General features: G+C 43.6%; 1 protein-coding gene across 2 annotated transcripts in view; it reads right to left on the bottom strand.

Annotated features, from left to right (window-relative positions):
- Nucleotides 1–12,728, bottom strand: part of Wdr47 (WD repeat domain 47) — a 54,414-nt gene extending 41,686 nt beyond the window's left edge. Inside the window, exon 1 of one of the 2 annotated variants that reach the window (XM_059266102.1) lies at nucleotides 12,457–12,728. The gene's annotated coding sequence lies outside the window, so the exon portion shown is untranslated. The remainder of the gene's footprint in view (nucleotides 1–12,456) is intronic. The other variant, XM_059266101.1, reaches the window with a different exon arrangement.
- Nucleotides 12,729–20,708: the final 7,980 nt, after the last annotated feature.

Below are 20,708 nucleotides of genomic sequence, written 5' to 3'. Positions count from 1 at the left end.
AATCTGTTAATTTTTGTCTATTTCTTCATGAAGAGAAATGCAAATGTACCGCCAACCAGAATGTTCTCATCACCAAATAGCATACTGTCTGTTATGCAGAGAAGCTGCATGGATAAGGAGAAGAGTATGTTAAGATAATTACTCAACTAAAAAAGAAAAAAAAAATTGCAGACAGTCTCACTTTATAGCTGCAGGCTAACCTGCAACTCATTATAAGACCAGACTGGCCTCTAACTCACAGAGATCCACCTGCCTCTACCTCTACCAAGTACTGGAATTAAAGGCACGCACCACCATGCTGGGCTTATTTATGTGTATGGGTGTTTTGCCTGCTTGTTTATCTGTGCACCATGTGCATGCAGTACCTGAGGACGCCAGGAGAGGACATGAGATCCCTTGAACTGGAGTTTCAGATGGCTGTGAGCCATCATTATGGATGCGGGTCTTCTGGGAGAGCAGCTAGTTCTCTTAACTGCTGACCCATCTCTCCAGCCCCTAAACTAAAATATTTAATGATATGAGTAAAATAGTTGGGGCAGGTGAGATGACTCAACAGGTTAAGATGCCTGCTGCCGAGCCTGAAGACCTGAGTTTGATTCCTAGGACCCACATGGTGAGAGGAGAGAATCAACTCTAGCAAGTTGTCCTATGACCTTCATGTGGTATTGGTGTGCACAGGCACACACATACATAAATACAAATGTAATTTTTAAAACCCTTTATAGAGTAATATGTGTTTCCACAGTACTGCATGCCTGCCTCAGCGAACAGACAACACAAACCTCTCTCAACAGGCCAACCCTCCAGTTCCTCACACTCTGATTCTCCCTTTGCTACATCTTCCAGTTCGTCCACAAGAGAGAATAAAATAACGTCAATGAAAGCTTAACTCACTAAATTCTAACCACATTTCAGAACTATCTCCCTGAGATTTCTCCCAAACACACTGACTAGCAATCTTAACATTCTCCAAATTGTCATATAATCCTTACTTTAAAAATAATAATAATAGGGGGCTGGAGAGATGACTCAGCGGTTAAGAGCACCGGCTGTTCTTCCAGAGGTCCTGAGTTCAATTTCCAGCAACCACATGGTGGCTCACAACCGTCTGTAATGAGATCTGGCGCCCTCTTCTGGTGTGCAGGGACACATGCAGGCAAGATATTGTATGCATAACAAATAAATCTTTAAAAAAATAGTTTTAATTAATTTCACTCTCAGAAAAATATTATTCCATCCTTATAATGAGATTTTTGGGGGGCGTTTCACAGATATTACCATGTACCAACCACACATTTAGCAAGAACTGAAACTATAATTTTCTAATGTAGTTCAGTATAAATACTGTACAGGTCTCATAGTCTAAAACTAAGTAATTCTGGAAAAGAGTTCATGGCAATTGTCCTACTTCAACTCATAACCACGTCAAAGGCTTGTTACATTGCCCAGCCTGGTCTCATATGACCCTCCAGTCTCAGCTTCCCCTGTAGTTGAGACTATAGCCATACAGCGCTATGACAAGCACAATTACAAGTTTAATGCTGTAATTATTTTTAACCAGTAAAGACTAAAGAAAGATACACATTTTCAGAAACATTTATTTTATACTGACTTTCGAATAGGTAATAGAACATGTACTCTAATTAATCTAGAATTGGTTCAGGTTTGGAAAAGAACTAATGAACAAAAGACAATTTGGAATCCTATACCATGAAATTCCTAGCAGAAAATTATGGTATTTTAATCACTCAACTCAGAAATTTTATTCTTAAAAGTTTCAAAAAAAAAGTTTCACTACTGTAGGATACAATATAAACATACACCCATACTTAGAAGATAACTCTTTTCTAACCTACTACTGACACATTCATAGTAGCCTGGCTTACTGGCCTATCCCACCATGCCCATTTTTGTTTACTTTGCTTGTTTGTTTTTTCTAGAGTTTTTTTGGGGGGTGGGGATGGGGAGAGCATTGAGACAAGGGCTCACTATACTGCCCAGTCTAGTCTCAATGCCCAGGTTCAAATGGTCACCTCAACTCAGCATCTTGAATAGCTCAGACTCTACTTGTGTGCTGCTACAATTAACTTTAAGATTACCTTTTAAAATGATATGCAAGCGAGGCATGGTGGCACACACCTGTAATCCTTAACATTCAGGAAACTGTGGCAGGAGGATCTCAAGTTCAAGGCCAGCCTGGACTACAGAGTAAAACCCTTGTCTTTAAAAGACAGGTAGGGAAGGATATGGGATTATAACTCAATGGTAGAGTGCTTGCTTCACATGCTGAAGGCCCTAACTTCAATTCCCAGCATGGGGAAGAGGGGCACACGACCACACCACATACACAGGATGAGACAGGACACAACACCACATATGTTCAATTAATGTTAGTCATATGTTCAACTAATGCTAGTTAAGCAAACTTGAGATACAAAAAAAGTCTATGGGTAGTGGTGGCACACACCTTTAATCCCAGTACTCAGGAGGCAGAGGCAGGCAAATCTTAGTAAGTTCGAGGCCAGCCTAGTGTACATAGTGAGTTTCAGCACAGCCAGAACCACACAGAGAGACCCTGTTTCAAAACAAAAAACAAAAACAAACAAACAAACAAAAAAAAAAAACAGTGTCTGCTCTTCCAGGAGACATGGAGTTCAATTCCCAGCACCCACATGGCAGCTCATAACCCTCTCTAACTCCAATCCCAGGGGATCTGATGCCATCTTCTAACCTCTTCAGGTACTACATACAGGCAAAACACTCATAAACACAAAATATAAATAAAAGAAAAAAGTTTGAATACAAAACTAGTTTTAGAAATCTAAGGTTAAAGGTCAACGTTAACAGATTAAAAATGGTAACAGAAATATATTTTCATAGAGAAGGAAAATTTTTATGAAAAAATATCACTAGCTGCAAGTGGTGACATACTACAGTAAACTCAGCACCCAAGAGGCCCATCAGGACTACTAAGAATTTGAGGTCAGCCTGAGCTATCTCGTATGTCCAAGACAAACATAGACTACACAGCAAGACAATGTCTCAACAGAAAAAAATCAGTGTTAGTTTTCTAACCAAATATAAATAGAGATGACTTAAATGTTCCTTTGCAATGACGTTGCTTACTTAAAATACAGAATCGGAAAGAAGGAAAACACAGGAGGCTGAGAACGATTCAGAAGTTAAGGCTGAGGAAATTAGGACATTCATGAAAAAGTGCTCACAGTTTTGTTTCTATGATGTGCCTTTAATTTTTGTGATTTGCTTCAACTCATATTTTAGTAACAGCATATATTATGGTGGGCACTATGAAGTCTGGGATAATCAGAAATTTTGAATTTATAAGGTCAGTTTAAAATAAAATAGATTTTCTTTAAATAATTTTTTAAGATTTATTTAATTTATTATGTATACAGTGTTATGCCTGCCTGCATGCCTGTGCACCAGAAGATGGCACCAGACAGAAGCACCAGATCTCATTAGAGAGGGCTGTGAGCCACCATGTGGTTTCCGGGAATTGAACTCAGGACCTCTGGAAGAGCAGCCAGTGCTCTTATATGAGCCATCTCTCCAGCCCTGTCTAAATAACTTAACCAAACGAAACTTCCCTTCTAACTACAGAGCTCCATCACTCTGCTAATCACCTGTGTTTGTAACCACGTGTCCTTTCTTAATGTTGACAACCATCTTCTGATCATCGATTACTTTAACTTAACTTCCAGAACTGTGGATGTCTTTTGTCCCACAGAAACAGACTGTGGGGCTGAGGATGTTAATATAAAGTGCTTAGCCATCGTGCAAGAAGTCCTGGACCACATAAACCAGGCATGGTGATGCAGACCTGCAATTCCAGCCCTCAGAAGGAAGAGGAAGGAAGATCCGAAGTTCAAGTCATCCTTGGCTACAGAGCAAGTTAGGCCAGCCTGGGTTGCTCAAAAAATAAAAAGAGGCGCATAGAATTGGCTCAGTACCTAAAGGCACTTGCCACCAAACCTGATAACCTAAGTTTGATCCCTGGGATCCACGTATTAGAAGGAGGGGGCCTACTCGCCCAGGTTATTCTCTGTCCTCCACATGTGCACAATGGCATGCACACACAAAGACACACATACATACATACCAGAGAATAAACTTTTAAAAGACAAAACAAAAGTAACATATTATGCCTGGGCATGGTGGCACACTCCTAAATCACAACAGTGGAATAAGGCAGGGGTTGAGGGAGGGAGGGACTGACAAGAATATAATGAGTTAGAGCCAATTTGGGACATACCGAGACAAATGATGTTTAAAGCCTGGTGCCACTTTAAATAGCTATAGAAATAAAGTTAGCTTAAATCATATGTTGTACATATACCTAAAATGTCTCTAGAAAAAGATATAAGGAATTGATAGTAATGTTTGTGTCCCAAAGACCTAGGGTCAGAGGAATGGTTAGGTGACTTTTTATTATGTACCCTGTTAAATCTTTTGAGTTTTGTACCATATACAAATACGACACATTCAAAAACTGTAACTGTAAAGGTAGAAAGACGCTCATCAGTTAAGAGAGCCTTGCTGCTTTTCCAGAGAACCCAAGCTCGGTTCCTAGCACCTACATCAAGTGGCTCCCAACCACTGTGACGCCAGCTCTAGAGTAGCCAACTTCTTCTCTGGTTCCTGCAGGCAACTGCATACATGTGGCATACACACATGAAATTTGTAAAAAAATAAACATTTCTACATAAAATTGAGTGTTGCACAAACACTCAAGTATGGTAATCCCAGTACCTGAGGATTTGAAGCAGGTAGATGACAAGTTTAAGGCCAGCCTAGACTACATAAAGTTGCAAGCTAACCTGGGCTACATAGCAGGATCCTATGTCAAATTTTTTTTTAAATAATAAAACATAAACAGTTATGCCAGGTATGGTAGCATACACTTTAAAAATCCCAGCACTCTGGAGATAGAGGCAGGCAGATCTCTGTGAGTTTGAGGGCAGTGCTACATAGAGAGTTCTAGGCCAGTCAAGGCTGTGTATTGAGACCATGTCTCATACACACACACACACACACACACACACACACAGAGGTGGAGGGAGAAGGGAGGGAGGGAGGGAGGGAGGGAAGGAAGGAGAGAGGAAGGGAGGAAGGAAGGAAGGAAGGAAGGAAGGAAGGAAGGAAGGAAGGAAGGAAGAAAAAAGGTAGAAAAAGAAAGGTTAAAAAAAGGAAGGAAGGAAGAGAAAGAAAAAGAAAGGAAGAATAAATAAATAAAGAAGGAAGGGGCCATGCGGTGGTGCACGCCTTTAATCCCAGCACTCGGGAGGCAGAGGCAGGCGGATCTTTGTGAGTTCGAGGCCAGCCTGGTCTACAGAGTGAGATCCAGGAAAGGTGCAAAGCTACACAGAGAAACCCTGTCTCGAAAAAAAAAAAAAAAGGAAGGAAGGAAAGGAAGAAACAAAAAAAAAAGAAAGGAAACAAGGAAAGACAGTCGACAGACAGACAAAAAAAAATAAAGAAAGGAGGGAGGGAGGGAAGGAAAGAGAGAGAGAGATATTGATTGATTCTGAGCCAGGCATGGTGACATGCATCTGTAATTTCAGCACCTGGAAGCAGAAGCAATTAATTCGAGGTCAGCTGGGTTTACATAATGTGTGACAGTACAGCCAAGGACCTGTACACATAACCCTACACATACATATATAACTAAAAATAACCCTAAAAAAATTAGTATGTATATAATGAAGTATTATTACTTCAGAGACATTTGTACTTTCTCATAACCCAAGACAACTTCCCACACTGGCACTGATCGATGGCTATAGCAATATATAATTAGGAATCATTTTATCATTGCTATGATCATTTAACAAAATAACAGTAACACATAGTTGGGCCAGTGACCTAACTAGGCATCATCAGGTATGGTCCCATCTTATGGAGCAGACCTTAAATTCAATCAACAGGAGCAGGCTACCCCATAACATCTGTGCCACTGCTGCACCTGTGGGCTTCTCTTGCAGAAAGGTCAGTATTATAGCTCACAGCATTCATAGCTTCCTCTGGTACTGTTTATAATACCTTCCAGCAGTATAAACACTAGGAACACTAGCAAGTAAGAGTGAAGCTTCCAGCTGAGCACCAGCTAGATTTCTCCATGTTCTATGACTCAAGAATGTAGTGTCTTCAGCAATAGTGCCTTACTATTAAGTCCTGAAGGATAACATTGCATTGGCAATAGCTTGCAATATTTGCAGGATCTATGGAAGCCCACTGGCCAACAACTCAAAAAGATGTAATCCATTCCTGGTACTAGGGGTTTTATTTGGTGGCATATGGTATTTAGTTGGGCTAGTGTTCCCCTCGTTATATGGTAATGCTACTTAAACTCCTTTTTTAGGAGCTTATTTTTATAAACATTTATATAAATGTTTATATTTTAGGAAGCTTCTACTGCAGTGGGTTTCCAGATGCCTTTTCAAAAGACCTTCAGTGTTAGCTGTCCCTCTTCCACCCTGCCCTCCCATTCCCCACCCCAGTTGGTCCTCCAGTTCTGATTTCCCCTTTATCCTTTTATAACACTACATTGTATTTCCCCCTTCCTAGGAACATCCCTTCCTTCCCCCAAAGTGCCCTGCTCACTTACTAACAACTTAACCTCTGTGAGTATTCTAAATGAAACACACATATCTAAAGCTGAAAAACTAATATCCACATGAGAAAAAAAAAAAAACATGCAGTGCTTGTCTGCCTGGGTCTGGACTGCCTCACTCAGGACTGTAGTATGCACATACTTGAGAAGCTGAGGCTTCTCAACTTGTAGTTCCACATACTTGAGAAGCTGAGGCAGGGGTATATGCTTGAACCTTAGAAATTCCAGGCAATCTTATAAGCACAGAAAGACTCAGTTTCAAAGGAGCAGCAGCAGCAGCAGCAGCAGCAGCAGCAGCAGCAGCAGCAGCAGCAGCATCTTACATAGCTCAGGCTGGTCTCAGACTTGAGATCCTCTTGCCTCAGCCTCTTAAGTGCTGCACATAAAAGTATGGCCGGGCGGTGGTGGCGCACGCCTTTAATCCCAGCACTTGGGAGGCAGAGCCAGGCAGATCTCTGTGAGTTCGAGGCCAGCCTGGGCTACCGAGTGAGTTCCAGGAAAAGGAAGTATGAACCATGCCAGTGGGTTTCTGATATGAAAACAACTTTTAATTTTAAAATTAAAAATATGGTGCTGAAGAGATAGTTCAGCAGTTTAGAGCACATACTCCTCTTTCAGAAGACCCAAGATCAGTTCCTGCACCCATAGCCAATGACTCACAACATCCTTTAACTCCAGCTCCCAGGGATCCAACACCCTCCTTATGGCCACAAAAGGCACCTATTCACATATGGCATGTGCACACGTATACGCTCACACATGAATAAAAGCAAAACTAAATCCTTAAAATTTTAAATAAAGTTAAGCTAAAAATTATACAAATGAAAAATTTTAAATTAGCTCACAAAGGTTCTGTTCTATTATTGAGCTACAAACTAGAGCAGAATCCCCAAAATAAGATTTACAGAAACACTGGGTACTATTCTGAGATTTTATGTATACTGTTAATGGAACCATCCTTCACATCCCCTACCATCTGGATGATGCTCCTCTGAATACATAGGAATATCTGTCTTGATTAAAGCACCTAGATTAGAACACAGTATTTCAGGTATGGTCTGGTCAGTAACTATATACAGTAAAACTAACACTTCTCATAATTGAGGGCATTTTACAAAGAATGCACAAAAAAACTGCCTAATGTCACCATTTATTTGTGATCTACTTTTTGCATTACCTAAAATTTCATCACCAAACCTACCTCCCCCACCCCACCCTCCACCGCCTTTGAGGCATTATTGTAGTCTAGGTTTGTCCTGGAACTTGCTATATAAACTATGCTACCTCCAAACTCACAGCAATCCACAGCCTCTGTCTCCCAAATGCTGGGATTACAGGCATTAGGCAACATGTCTAACTGCTTTTTTGAGACAGGATCTCACGTATTTCAAGCTGGCCTCAAATTTGCTGTGCAGCAGAAGCTGGTTTGAACCAATGATCTTCCTCCCTCCATCACCTAAGGGCTAGGATTACAGGTGTGTGCCACCATACCCACCCCCAATTTTTTTTTTCTTTTCCCAGAGCTGAGGACAGAATCCAGGGCCTTGAGTTTGCTAGGCAAGCGCTCTACCACTGAGCTAAATCCCCAACACCATCCCCCCAATTTTTCTTAAAATTGATAAACAAAACTTACCTAATTCTATTCCTAAGTTTTCAAAATAATCTTTGAAAAAATGTTAAAATCAGAAGCTAGAGAGAGAGCTCATCAGTTAAGAGCATGTACTGCTCTTACAGAGGGACTGAGTTCAGTTCTCAGGACCAACTTCAGACAGCTCACAGTCATAACTTCAACTACAGAACTTCTGGCCTCCCTGAGAACCAGCACTAATAAACACACACTCCTACACACACTCTTAAATTTTTTGGCGGGGTGGGGGGTGGGGTGGGGGGTGGGGGAGTGGGGGGGGTGGGGGGGGAGTGGGAGGGTGGGGGGTGGGGGAGTGGGGGGGGTGGGGGTGGGGGGTGGGGGGGGTGGGGGTGTTGTTGAGACAGGATTTCTCTGTGTAGCTCTGGCTGTCCTAGAACTGCTTTGTAGACAGGCTGGCCTTGGAACTCACAGAGATCCACCTGCTTCTGCCTCCCTAATGCTAGGATCAAAGGCATTTGTTACCACACCAGGCTAATTAAATGAATCTTTAAAACAAAAACATTTAACTAGTTGTCTCAGTAAGTAAAGGCACTTGCTACCAAGCACAATGAGTTTGATCCCAGGACCCACATTATGGAAAGAGGGAGCCGACTCCTTCAATTTGTCCTCTGCACATGCGCACAAAATAGGTAAATAAATAAATGTTATTGAAAGTTTTAAACACATATTTAAGTATTTTTTATATGCTAACACCAATCTGCATACCTCAGATACAATAATTAAGTTACTATGGTGAACATAAACACACACACACACACACACACACACACACACACACACACACACACACAGAGTTTTAAAACAGAGTGATATTTTATAAAGAACATGAAGGAAGACCTAAAGAAAATTATATACAAAAATACCAAGGAGGTTCTGCTAAGAATGGGTATAAAAATTATTCTTCTTTTTAAATTTTGTATTTTATTATTTAATGCATCTGAGTGTTTTGCCTGCATGTATGTCTGTGCACCACTCGGGCACCTAATGCCTACAGAGGTCAGAAGAGGGTATTAGATACCCTGGACTGGAGATATAGAGGGTTGTAAGTCATAATATGTGTGTTGGGACTTGAAACCAGGTCCTCTGGCAGAGCAGCCAGTGCTCTAAGCCACAGAACCATCTCTCCAGCCCCAAAATATTAGTCTTTAAATCTACACAGAGTAAGTGAAAAGGTACTAACATTTATTTACATCAAGTCCTGTGCTAGAGACTTCCAATCATTATTGATCTATATTAATTCTCATGCCCCCGTGATCATCATTTTACAGGGGATTGCACTTCTGCTCAGAAGTATGAAATTTGCCTCTAGAGAAAATTAAGTACATGGCCCAGAATGAAAGGAGTCAGTCTATCTAAATCAGGAGTTCCCAACCTTCCTCACATTCTGGTGACCCCAACCATAAAAATTATTTTCATTGCTAATTCATACTGTAATTTTGCTACTGTTGTGAATCTTAATGTAAATATTTGATATGTGACCCCTGTGATATGGTCCTTTGATAACCCTCAAGGGGGTCACGACCCACAGGTTGAGAACCATTCATCTATCCGCACCATTCCTGTTACAGTACCCTAACTTTTTACAGGGCTTAAACCAAGAAGGGATTATTCGAATTTAAGTATTGGTGAACCTAATATCAGTCAAATGTTCAAAAACTGGAATTACAGAAATGAAATTTGATTGTTGTCCTGTGCTATGTAGGACTTGCCCTTCATTCACTAAGCTTCTTAAACTTTTGTGCTTAAGGACAGAAGAAACTAAACTCAGCTGAGAGCTCACCTGAACTCCAACAGGAAATCTATTTTGAAATCTTAAAGGTTACCTTAGAAATTAATGTTAATATTGCCTCCTCTTTCTGTCATCTTTGTTTTGTACAAATGTATCCAAGTGAAATTAAGGAGTACTTCCTGCGTCATTTACATGCCTACAGATCTGTTTCTTGGATACTGAAGCTTATTCATCCTTTATTTCTGTTGTTCTGGGGATCAAGCCCAGGGTCTTGTGGAAGCTAGACAGTACTCTACCACCAAACTGCACCTCAGCCTGAAATGGTGTCAATACCTCAATTTGAAAAACGTACGTCAGAGGGGATAAAAGCTATGTCTTCATTAGTCAAGAACCCGTGATCCACCGTGAGGATTATCCAGTGCCAAATATAATTCAAGTCAGTTATTAGTAGTAGCCTTATTTGCAAGAAAGCATCACTAACCCTTACATACAAGAAGAAAACCCCTTTTCACCCACACCACCACATAAGAAAAAAAAAAAAAAACTCTACCAAGAATGGCGATGCACCTCAAGTGTTCCCTTAAATCCTTTAGGGCCCCTGTAATAAACAAGGTCCTGGATGTAGAAATGTTAAAAAGAGCACACAGAAAATGGTAATGACCCTTGTCAGTGTCCCTCTAATAAAATATACTCAATAGATGCCTTCCTATTTTCTCAACGTGCTTGCAAATGAATTTTTTTCAACATCACAGTCCCTCTCAGACTAAAACAACACCAGGCATTATCCCTATGTTACAGAATAAGAAAGAAAACAAGGTCAATGATAGGATAAATTACAAGATTGTAATTACAGTAGCAAAGGGAAGCTTAAATCCAGGCAATATGATTTCTAGGGAACTGAACTACCAAGAAAAATTGGGCATTTTTCTTATTTTGAAACGTTTTTCAAACTGCACCATATACTAAACAAGTCATATGGTACCCATTCAGTAACAAATTATTTCACAAAACAAAAGAGACTGTGCACAATTATATAACTGGAAACATTGGTTAACGTATCTTATGATACATTCCTATTACCGATTTTCATAGAAGGGACAAAAACCAGAAGTGGCAGGGTGGGAAATAACAAGTTAAATGTCACACACTCACACATACAATCAATAATGGCACCCCAATTCAAGGAGTTTATGTTTTGTTTGCTTTACCTACGGGTTACTTAGTTGTCTTTCCCGTGTGTGTTATTTTGTTGTTGGAAGCAATGAACGTACAATGATTCATTACATCTCTTCCTCATAAATGAGACCTCCAGAATGTGCCATATAAAGGAAAATCGGCTCTAGGCGTTTCTCCTTTCTAGTAAAATGTTAACGTAACATATGCCAACACTTGAAACAAAAAAAAAATTAAATTTGTATTTTCTGTGAAAAAGATTTATAGCCCTTTTAAACCTGTATGTTAATTTCTGTGCCATTAACTTTTTAATAGCATTCTATGAACTCTACAACAAAGGGGGAAACTAAGTGTCAGGATTTCAACCGATGAATCTGGGTGGAACAAAGACTTCTCCTTTCATTATGCAGTGAGAACCAAGTTGCCAAAAAAAAAAAAAAAAAGGAAACCAGAAGCTCCCCTCAGACATCATTCGTAGTTATGCCTGGATGTACAGGGGGAAAAAATCATCAGGTCAAATTCTACTCCTGCCTACCTTGGTCTCTACCCCTTTGCCCAGGCGTCATCCCAGAGCTGGAGCCCCAATCTTTTTCTCCCCAATACAGCTAAGAGGCTTAACCCTCTGAGTTCCACAACCTCCTCCGGTGTCTTTTACGCAGGCGCCCCCCCTCCCCGCGCCCCAGGCACAACCCGCGTTCGAAATTCAGTCCATGCCCCTGTCGCCACCCTCCCAGACCCCCCAAAGGCCTGCTCCTAGTGACCACTGATGTCAGAGAGGGCAAACCCGATCCCCTCCACCCCGTGTCTTCCCCCAGCCCCGCCACTCCCTACCCATTCGCCGAGCCGGGAAAGGGACAAGAGCGCAGCCCTCCGTCTCGCTCCAACCCAGCGGAGGGGCGAGGCAGATGCAGCGCAGCCAGCCCGCCTCGCGCCCCTCCGCAGCGGCGAGGTGGGTAGCCCACGCCAGGGCGAGGCGCATCGCTCGGCCGCCGGAATCGGGCTGGCAACGAGGGGAAGGTGTGGTCCAGGAGCGGCGGCCTGGAGAGACGGCCTGGCGGGTCCCAGGTCCTGTCCCCTAGACACCCGGGCCTCACCCGCGCCCCGTCTTCTCGGCAGTCACCACCCGAGCCTACCCAAGACCCTCCTCCCGGCCGCAAACGCCACCCAGGGGGCCGCGGGGTCGGCGCCTCATCAGGATCGTGACAGGTGGCGACGGGTGACCATGGCAACCCACGGTGCCCGGCGGCCCGCCTCCGCCTCTTGGAATCCACTCACCTGAGGGCTCCGGGCGGAGCCGGCAGAAGCGGCGGCGGCGGCGGCGGCGGCGGGGGGGAAACGCGGCGGAGAGGCCGGCGGCCGGAGCCCAAGGCAGCCAATTCCCGGCTGAGGCGCGAGCGCGAGGGCGGCGGTCTGGGCTCAGCAGCCCGCACGTCAATCCATCCGCTCGTCAGCCGGCCCTCCTCGCGTCCGCCCTTATCCCGCCTCCGACCGCTCGGCTCCGCAGACTGCGGTTGTCAAGCGCCGCTGGAGCAGGGCTCCGGCCGCCAGCTGCAGCCAATCACGGCTCGTCCCTCGGGCCGTCTCAGGACCCCTCCTCGCGGGGCGGCTAGGCAGGTGCCTGCGCAGAAGAGAGGCGGCCGGGCCGGCCCCGGAGCTTAGGGCGGGGCCTGTGGGCGGGGCCTACCGCGGGGGCAGGAACTAAGACTGGGCAGCCTCCTGGCTCTCAAGGTCTGTACCCTTAAGGATTTGGAGATGCCTGGAAGGAGGATGGAGGCCCAGAAGCACCGGGTGACGTCGTGTCCCAAAATAGCGTGGACAGGTGTGGTGGCTTGAATGAGAATTGCCCCCGTAGACTCATAGATTTGAATGATATGAATGATATGTCGTCCCCCAGTTGGTGGACTGTTTGGGAAGGATTAGGGGAGTGGTTCTCACCCTGAGGGTGGAAGGACCCTTTCATAGGGGTCGTGTATCAGATATCCTACATATCAGACATTTACATTATGATTCGATTCATAACAGTAGCAATGAAAGTAATTTTATGCTTGGGGGGGGGGGTCACCACAACGTGAGGAAGGTATTAAAGAATCACAGCATTAGTAAGGTTGAGAACCACTGGATTAGGAGGTGTGGACTGGTTGAAGGAAGTGTGTCACTGGGGGGTGGGCTTTGAGGGTTCAAAAGCCCAGACCATTCCTAGTTAGTTCTATGTCTGGTGCTTGGGGATCAGATGTAAAGCTCTTAGCTACTTACTGTTCCAGGATCCTGCCTCCCTGTCTGCTAACATACTCTCTGCCGTGATATCATGGACTAACCCTCTGGAACCCCGAGTCCAAAATTAAATGCTTTCTTTTAGAAGTTACCTTGGTCATGGTGTTTTGTCATAGCCATAGAAAAGGAACTAACACAACAGGTCTGACACTTGCAGATGTAGAAGATCTCTGTGCACTTCTATTATGTATATAAAATATGATTTCCACTGTTATTCTATATCCAATAATTTATTAATAAAGGTTAAATGGAATAAATCTTGCTTCCTTCCTCTTTTCCATACTCCACCTCTTTCCATGAAAACTTAGCAGCTTGTCTGCCCCTTCCAGTTTCTCCATGTGTAAAGCTAATCCTTCCTTGAAGCACTTAGTCAGTTTTTGCCTGTCCTTGTATTTACAGTAGGAGCCTCACTCCTACAATATTTGTGCAGTAGTATTCTCCCAAATATGTGACGCTCAAGGAGCTAAATTAAACCTTCAGGAATTAGCCAGGCAGTGGTGGTGCATGCCTTTCATCCCAGTGCCCGGGAGGCAGAGGCAGGTGGATCTCTGTGAGTTCGAGGCCAACCTGGTCTACAAAGTGAGTTCCAGATCCAGGACAGGCACCAAAACTACACAGAGAAACCCTGTCTCAAAAAAACTAAAATAATAATAATAAAAAAAATTTTAAATCCAATTTAAAAAAAAAAGTCAGGTGAATCACAGAACTTGAAAGGCAGAGACTGTGGACTGAGTTTGATGTCATCCTCAGTTATACAGAGTTCAAGGTCATCCTGGGCTACAGAGGGTTCTGTCTCCAAAAACAAAAAGTACTAAAAAGATGGCTCAGCAGGTCAAGCCAATTGCCACCGAGCTGATGATCTGGGTTCAGTCTCTGAGAACCATATGATAGGAGAGAACAAATTCCTGCAAGTTGTCCTCTATCACCATATGATTACTGTGGCTTTTTTTTTTTTTTTAAGGCCAGGTATGTTGGTGCATGCCTTTAACTCAGCAGGATGAAGAGTACTGGGGGTTGGAGGCCAGCCTGAGCTCAGCTACATAGTAAAGCCCTACCCAGTCTCAAAATAAGACGGCACTGGAGAGGTGGGTCTGTGGACAGTGCTCACCATGCAATTCTGAAGAACGGGGTTGGGATCCTCAGCACCTGTGCGAGACTGGTGGCCACCTGTAATCCCAGAGCTGCGGAGGCTGAGATGGGACCATGGGAGTGAGAGACACAAGCTGACTAACTGTCAAGCTCTGGGTTCAAGGAGAGACCTTGCCTTGATAAACAGGATGAAGAGTAATCAGAGAAGACATCCAATGTCAACTTCTGGCTTCCCATGGACACATACCCACACATACATATACATACAAAAAGGAGGAGAAATTGAAAAGATAAGTCATAGTTTAAAGGAAAAGTTGTAGGGAGAACATTTTTAAATTCAGGGAGAAAATTTTTTAAAAAATCTGAACTTCAAAACATCAATTGCCCAGTTCACCTAAACCCTGGAAGAAAATCATTTAACAAGTATCTTAGTCCCTATTGTATTGATGTGAAGAGACTCCATGACCAAGGCAACTATTTCAAGAAAAAGCATTTAACTGGGGCTGACTTACAGTTCCAGAGGTTTAGTCCATTATCATCATGGCAGGCAGACACTGGAGCAATAGAGGGAACTACATCCTGATTCATGGTCAAAGAGAGAGACTCTGATGATGGGCAGTGGTGGCGCACGCCTGAGGCAGAGCCAGGCGGATCTCTGTGAGTTCGAAGCCAGCCTGGTCTACAGAGCGAGATCCAGGACAGGCACCAAAACTACACGGGGGAAAAAAAAAATGAGAGAGACTCTGGGCCTGTCATAGGCTTTTGAAAACTCAAAGCCCATCCCCTCACCCCTCAGTGACACACTTCCTCCAACAAGTCCTCACTCCCTAATCTTTTCAATCCTAATAGTGCCACTCCTTGGTGACTAAGCATTCAAATATATGAGCCGATGGGGGCCATTCTTATTCAAACCACCACAAGCTTGGCAGAAATGAAGATATTCTGTAGGAAAATGTGTACCCCGCCTCTCAGTTACCAGACTATTGAGATAGTCCCTAGGACATTGGAATTTCTGGGGGGAATCTCATGCTGAAAGGCTGAAGTGGGTGCCATCCAGAGGCAGACTTGGTCTCCAGGAAGGAGATGCCACACAATGTTGACCACGGGTTAGACTGCCTGGTAGCAGAGGCTGAAGCCCAGGCCAGGACGACTTAGCCATGCTTGCTTCTGACCCTCATGTCGGTGCCCTGAAGACAGATGTGGAGAGCGCTCGTTTGTTCTTCCCCTCATGTGGCCACACTGAATGTGCCCTTTCTCTATGACTTGTCTGTTTAATTGGCATACTGAGGACAGGTAACTGAACGGCGATTATTGGGGCTGCCAGGACCCAGGCTCTGACCCAAACAACTCTGGTAACATTGATTATGAATCTTCTCAGTGATGGAAGAAAATAGGAAAAGAAGTATAAACACAATCTAACATTACCTGGGGCCCTCATATTTTAAAAATGCTTCACAGAACATCAGAATCTAACAAGTGGCAGACATGATGCCTCCTGGAAATGGTCTCAATATTCTGCCAGGATAGTTCATCTAAAGAACTACACCTAAATTTTGCCTGTCAGACAGTGGCAAAAGCATCTAAATGTTTAAATCTTCAATGAGATCTAGAAAGATGCCAATCATGTACAATCAGATAACTGTGAATAGAGTCAGAAATGTGATAGAAGAAAAACAACAGCATCCTGTTTTTCTGGTACTGGGTTGGTTTGGGCAGTCAAGAAGCACAACATAGTGTTCATGCCTCACAATCCCTCTTAAGATGCCTCTCATAGCACGACGTAGGTGGCGCACGCCTTTAATCCCAACACTCTGGAGGCAGAGACAGGTGGATCTCTGTGAGTTCGAGGCCAGCCTGGTCTGCAGAGCGAGTTCCAAGACAGCCAGAGCTACACAGAGAAACCCTGCTCAAAAAACAAACGAACAAAAAAGATTAGAGTGATGAAAGGCAATAATTTTTTGCCCAAGGTTCCATAGTGGACATGCAGCAAGCCTGGAATCTAGACATTCTAATCAGTCTTGACCCAGAGGTGAGCAGATGTCGGCAGACAGACAGACAGGAAAAGGAACACAGATAGATAATACACACGGCAAACTGCAGCTTCTTCCTCCCCTCTCTGACCTGAGACAAGGGCCTGAGGGGCCTTTTTTCCCGCCCGCAGGGCTCCTCTCCCAGCTCACCAGTCTGGACTGGTCAGATGCATTCAGGGTCGGTCCTGAACCTGTGTTCCTGAAGCTGCAGACCTATTCGCTCCCCTTTATTTGTCTCAATGACCAAGCCAACCTCGAGCTGGGGGAAAGGAACCTGCCCCATACCACTGTAATACACTGTTTGCCTGAAGCTGTAGGCCTATTAGCTCGTCTTTGTCTAAACTGGCCAGCTCAAAATTAGGGGAAGGGCACCTATTTCAGAACACCAAAAACACTTAAAACTCCCAGTCCTCCGTGGGGAAAACAGACTACTTCCTGAATCCCCCCTCTGCTCTGTGGGGAGCGTGTGTGTGTGTGTGTGTGTGTGTGTGTGTGTGTGTGTGCTTCACTTTAATGGTTTGTTGCCTGTTGCTGTGTGTTATGTCTGAGATTTTTCACTGCCTTTTATTTCTTTAATTGGCTGAGAAAAAAAAAATGATCAAGACACCTAGACAGTAACATCTAACTCTTAAGACCTTATTTCCTACCCTACTTTCTTGTATCAAAATTTACTCAATAGCTTAAAGAAAATGAACCTTACTCTAATGAGGTAGGGAGGAGGGAGGATTTTGTATTTATGCCCCCCATACTCTATGGCATAGTGTTACAATGTACATCTAAATTTTCAGTAAAAATCAGCACTGTTAGAAGCAAATACATACTGTTTATACTTCTGGAGAAAGGTGGTACAAGTGAGTAAGAAACGGACCAGACCGGAATAAGACAGCAGGTACACCTTACCACTTGTGCGTTGATAATGCGATGGCTTTGTGTATTTGCTTCCGAGTGAAACATCAGCTCCTACAGTCTGACCTTAATATCTGGTACCTAAGTGTCTCGTTTCCTTCTATACTCAGCCAGTGTTGAGATTAGATCTTTTGGCTGTCGCTCCCCCAGCTGCATAGCAGCAACCTGGTCAGAAAAGACAAAGCTTTCTTAGATTGGACTGTCCTTAGATCCTGAGGTGCCGCCTCAGCCATTCACTAAGTGTTTCCTGAATGCCTACTGTGATTCAGGAACTGGGTCAGGCATCATTTGGAAACGCAGGTTCTAACATGACAAAATGACTCATGGCGCCCTGTGACTTAAATGTCTACAGGCTAAGGTGGATGCTTTTGAAGATGATTCTCAAATCTCATGTCTAAAAAGGCAAACAGAAGCTTTTGGGTTTCCTCCCCAAGTGTCACAAAGGAATCTGAGCACAAACCTAAACAAGGAAATTTTAATCCAAGGTGTCCAGAGGGAGTTCAGTGGAAATGAGGGGACTTGATTTAAAAAGAGCTGCTTGGCTCACTAGATCCTAAGCACACCAGGGTTTGTGCCTCAGGGTCAGCAGCAGCCTGGCCTTGGGAGAAACACTTTTACCGCCATCACTGCTTCTCCTTAAACAGATCCAGGATTAAATCCAGGGCCAGATGTGGTAGCCCACAGCTCTATCCCCAGTAGCAAGAGGCAGGAGGATCAGAAGTTCAAGGCCAGCCTCTTCTACATAGGGAGTTCCACAATAGCCTGGGCTACATGAGATCCCACCTTAACTCCTTCCCTGTCACCACAAACCTCCTCCTCCAAACAAACAAACAAAGAAAACGTTTACATGGCTATACCAAGGCTCCTCAACAAAGCTTAAATTACACATGTATATGGTTTAATGTAATTTAAAAACACATCGTTGTTTCAAATAAGAGGGATGTTTTGTTTACATTAATATCTGAGCATTAATAAACGTAATTTTGTAAAGTAAAACAATACTCCAGGGTCAGTAAGGTGGCTCTGTGAACTAAGGCACTTACAACCAAACCTGATGGCCTAAGTCGGACCTCAGGGACCCACTTGGTGGAAGGAAAGACCCAGTTCCCACAAGCTGTCCTCTGATCTCGACACGACTACAATGGTACATGCGTGCACATAAGCAAACATACAAAATAAGTATAATAGAAAATAAGGAATGAGCTTGAAGCCATTTAATTGACGTTCTATGACATCTGAGTAAATAATGTATGTTGTAATGGTTACTTTTTTTTTTTCTGGAGCTGAGGACCGAACCCAGGGCCTTAGCACTTGCTAGGCAAGGGCTCTACCACTGAGCTGACTTTTTTTTTTTTTAATCCACGTGACCAAATACCTAACAGAAGTAACTTATAAAGGGTTTATTTGGGCTCAGGATTTGAAGGGATACATACAGTCCATCAGTACAGTGGGAAAGAATGACCTCTAAACTCAACATTTAAGTAAATTAGATATTCAAAGTCATGTTAAAGTGACAAGCAGACACCATGAATGAGTCTTGTTAAGGCACATGAAAAATCAAGCTAAATTTCCAGCGTCAGCAATGAGACAAATGATCCGAGGGCATTTTCCTAGGCAACACACACCTCTGCACTCTCAGACCTGGTGAGCCGCTTTCCCCATAACTACACTGACTCCATTCTAGCTTATCTGATGCTCTGGACGCGCATTCCTATAATTTCCCTCATTATGATCTACCCTCATTATACTGTTTCTGTTTCTGTGTGTCTGCCTAGAGGCAAGGGGACAAGTTTTACTTACATTCGTAAGCTGGTATTCATGTTCTTCTGTCACTCTCTTGAGCATGTCTTCTGTGGCTCCACTTTGGGAGATGGATGTGCTCTCCATTTGCTGATGAAGTTGGTTTAATACTACTGTCAAGTTGGCAAAGAGTTGGTTACTTATTGATGCTGAGGCTCATTATGCTATTCTATTATACTATATGCATATGTAAAACCAAGGAACTGAGGAAGGAGCACCTGTGCCCTCTAATCATCATTGTTAAAAAAAAAAAAAATTCTGTGAAAATGGAAATGTGTTAGATCAGCTCTGTCCAGTGCTACACTGGCCACTGTCATGGGGTTGAGTACCTGGGATACGTCAAGTGCAGCTGAGAAACTACATTTTCAATTTTGTTTAATTTTAACGAAATTGTTACATGTAGTTAGTGTCTACTCTAGATGTTGGAAGGTAACTATCATCCTTTACTACAAGAACTCAAAATTAATAAACTACCTGTAATTGCCAGGCGGTGGTGGTGCATGCCTTTAATCCCAGCACTCAGGAGGCAGAGACAGGTGGATCTCTGTGAGTTTGAGGCCAGCCTGGTCTACAGATCGACCTCCAGGACAGGCTCCAAAGCTACAGGGAAACCCTGTCTCGAAAAAACAAAAGATAAAAATATTAATAAACAAACAAACAAACAACCTGTAAGCCCCCAGCATGCAGGAGACTGAGGCAGGAAGATCCTTGAGTTCAATCATGGGCAGCTGGGTGATGGACTGTACAGTGAGACTTATCCAATCTCTCTTTTTTTGCTTCCCAGGCCTACTCTATGCCTTTGTGTGGGGGTGGGGTGGGGTGGGGACAGTAAGGATCTCACGTATCTCAAGCTGGCCACCAACTCAGTACTTCTGATCCTTCTGCCTCCATCTCCTGAGATCCAGATTATAGGTGTGGGTACACTACCATAGGTTTATGAAGTGCTGAGGATCAAACCCAGAGCTTTAAGCATGATAGGTAAGCACTCTACCAAATGAGGAACATCTTTACCATAGAGGTGGAGCAGGAGGTCCTGGATATAACATACTTCTTCCTGGCCAGAGCCAAGACAATCAATCCTAACTCTTAGAATTTCCTGTGCTAGTGTTTCAGTTATTGTGCTATTGCTATGAGGAGATACAATGACCACGACAACTTTTATTTGTTTGTTTGTTTATTTTTTCAGAGACAAGGTTTCTCTGTGTAACAGCTCTAGCTGTCCTGGAACTTGCTTTGTAGACCAGGCTGGCCTCAAATTCAGAGATCCTCCTGTTTCTGCCTCCCAAGTGCCGGGACTATAGGCATGCACCACCATCACCCATTTCTTCCAAGAGAAAAGCATTTAATCGGGCTGGCTTACAGTTCCAGAAGGTAAGTACACGGCCCCCTGTGGTGAGGAGCATGGCAGCAGGCAGGTAGGCATGGTACTAG

The sequence above is a fragment of the Peromyscus eremicus genome, chromosome 6, assembly GCF_949786415.1.
Source record: "Peromyscus eremicus chromosome 6, PerEre_H2_v1, whole genome shotgun sequence".
Taxonomy (NCBI): domain Eukaryota; kingdom Metazoa; phylum Chordata; class Mammalia; order Rodentia; family Cricetidae; genus Peromyscus; species Peromyscus eremicus.
The sequence above is the reverse complement of the archived record's forward strand: the minus strand, read 5'-3'. Positions and strand labels throughout refer to the sequence as shown.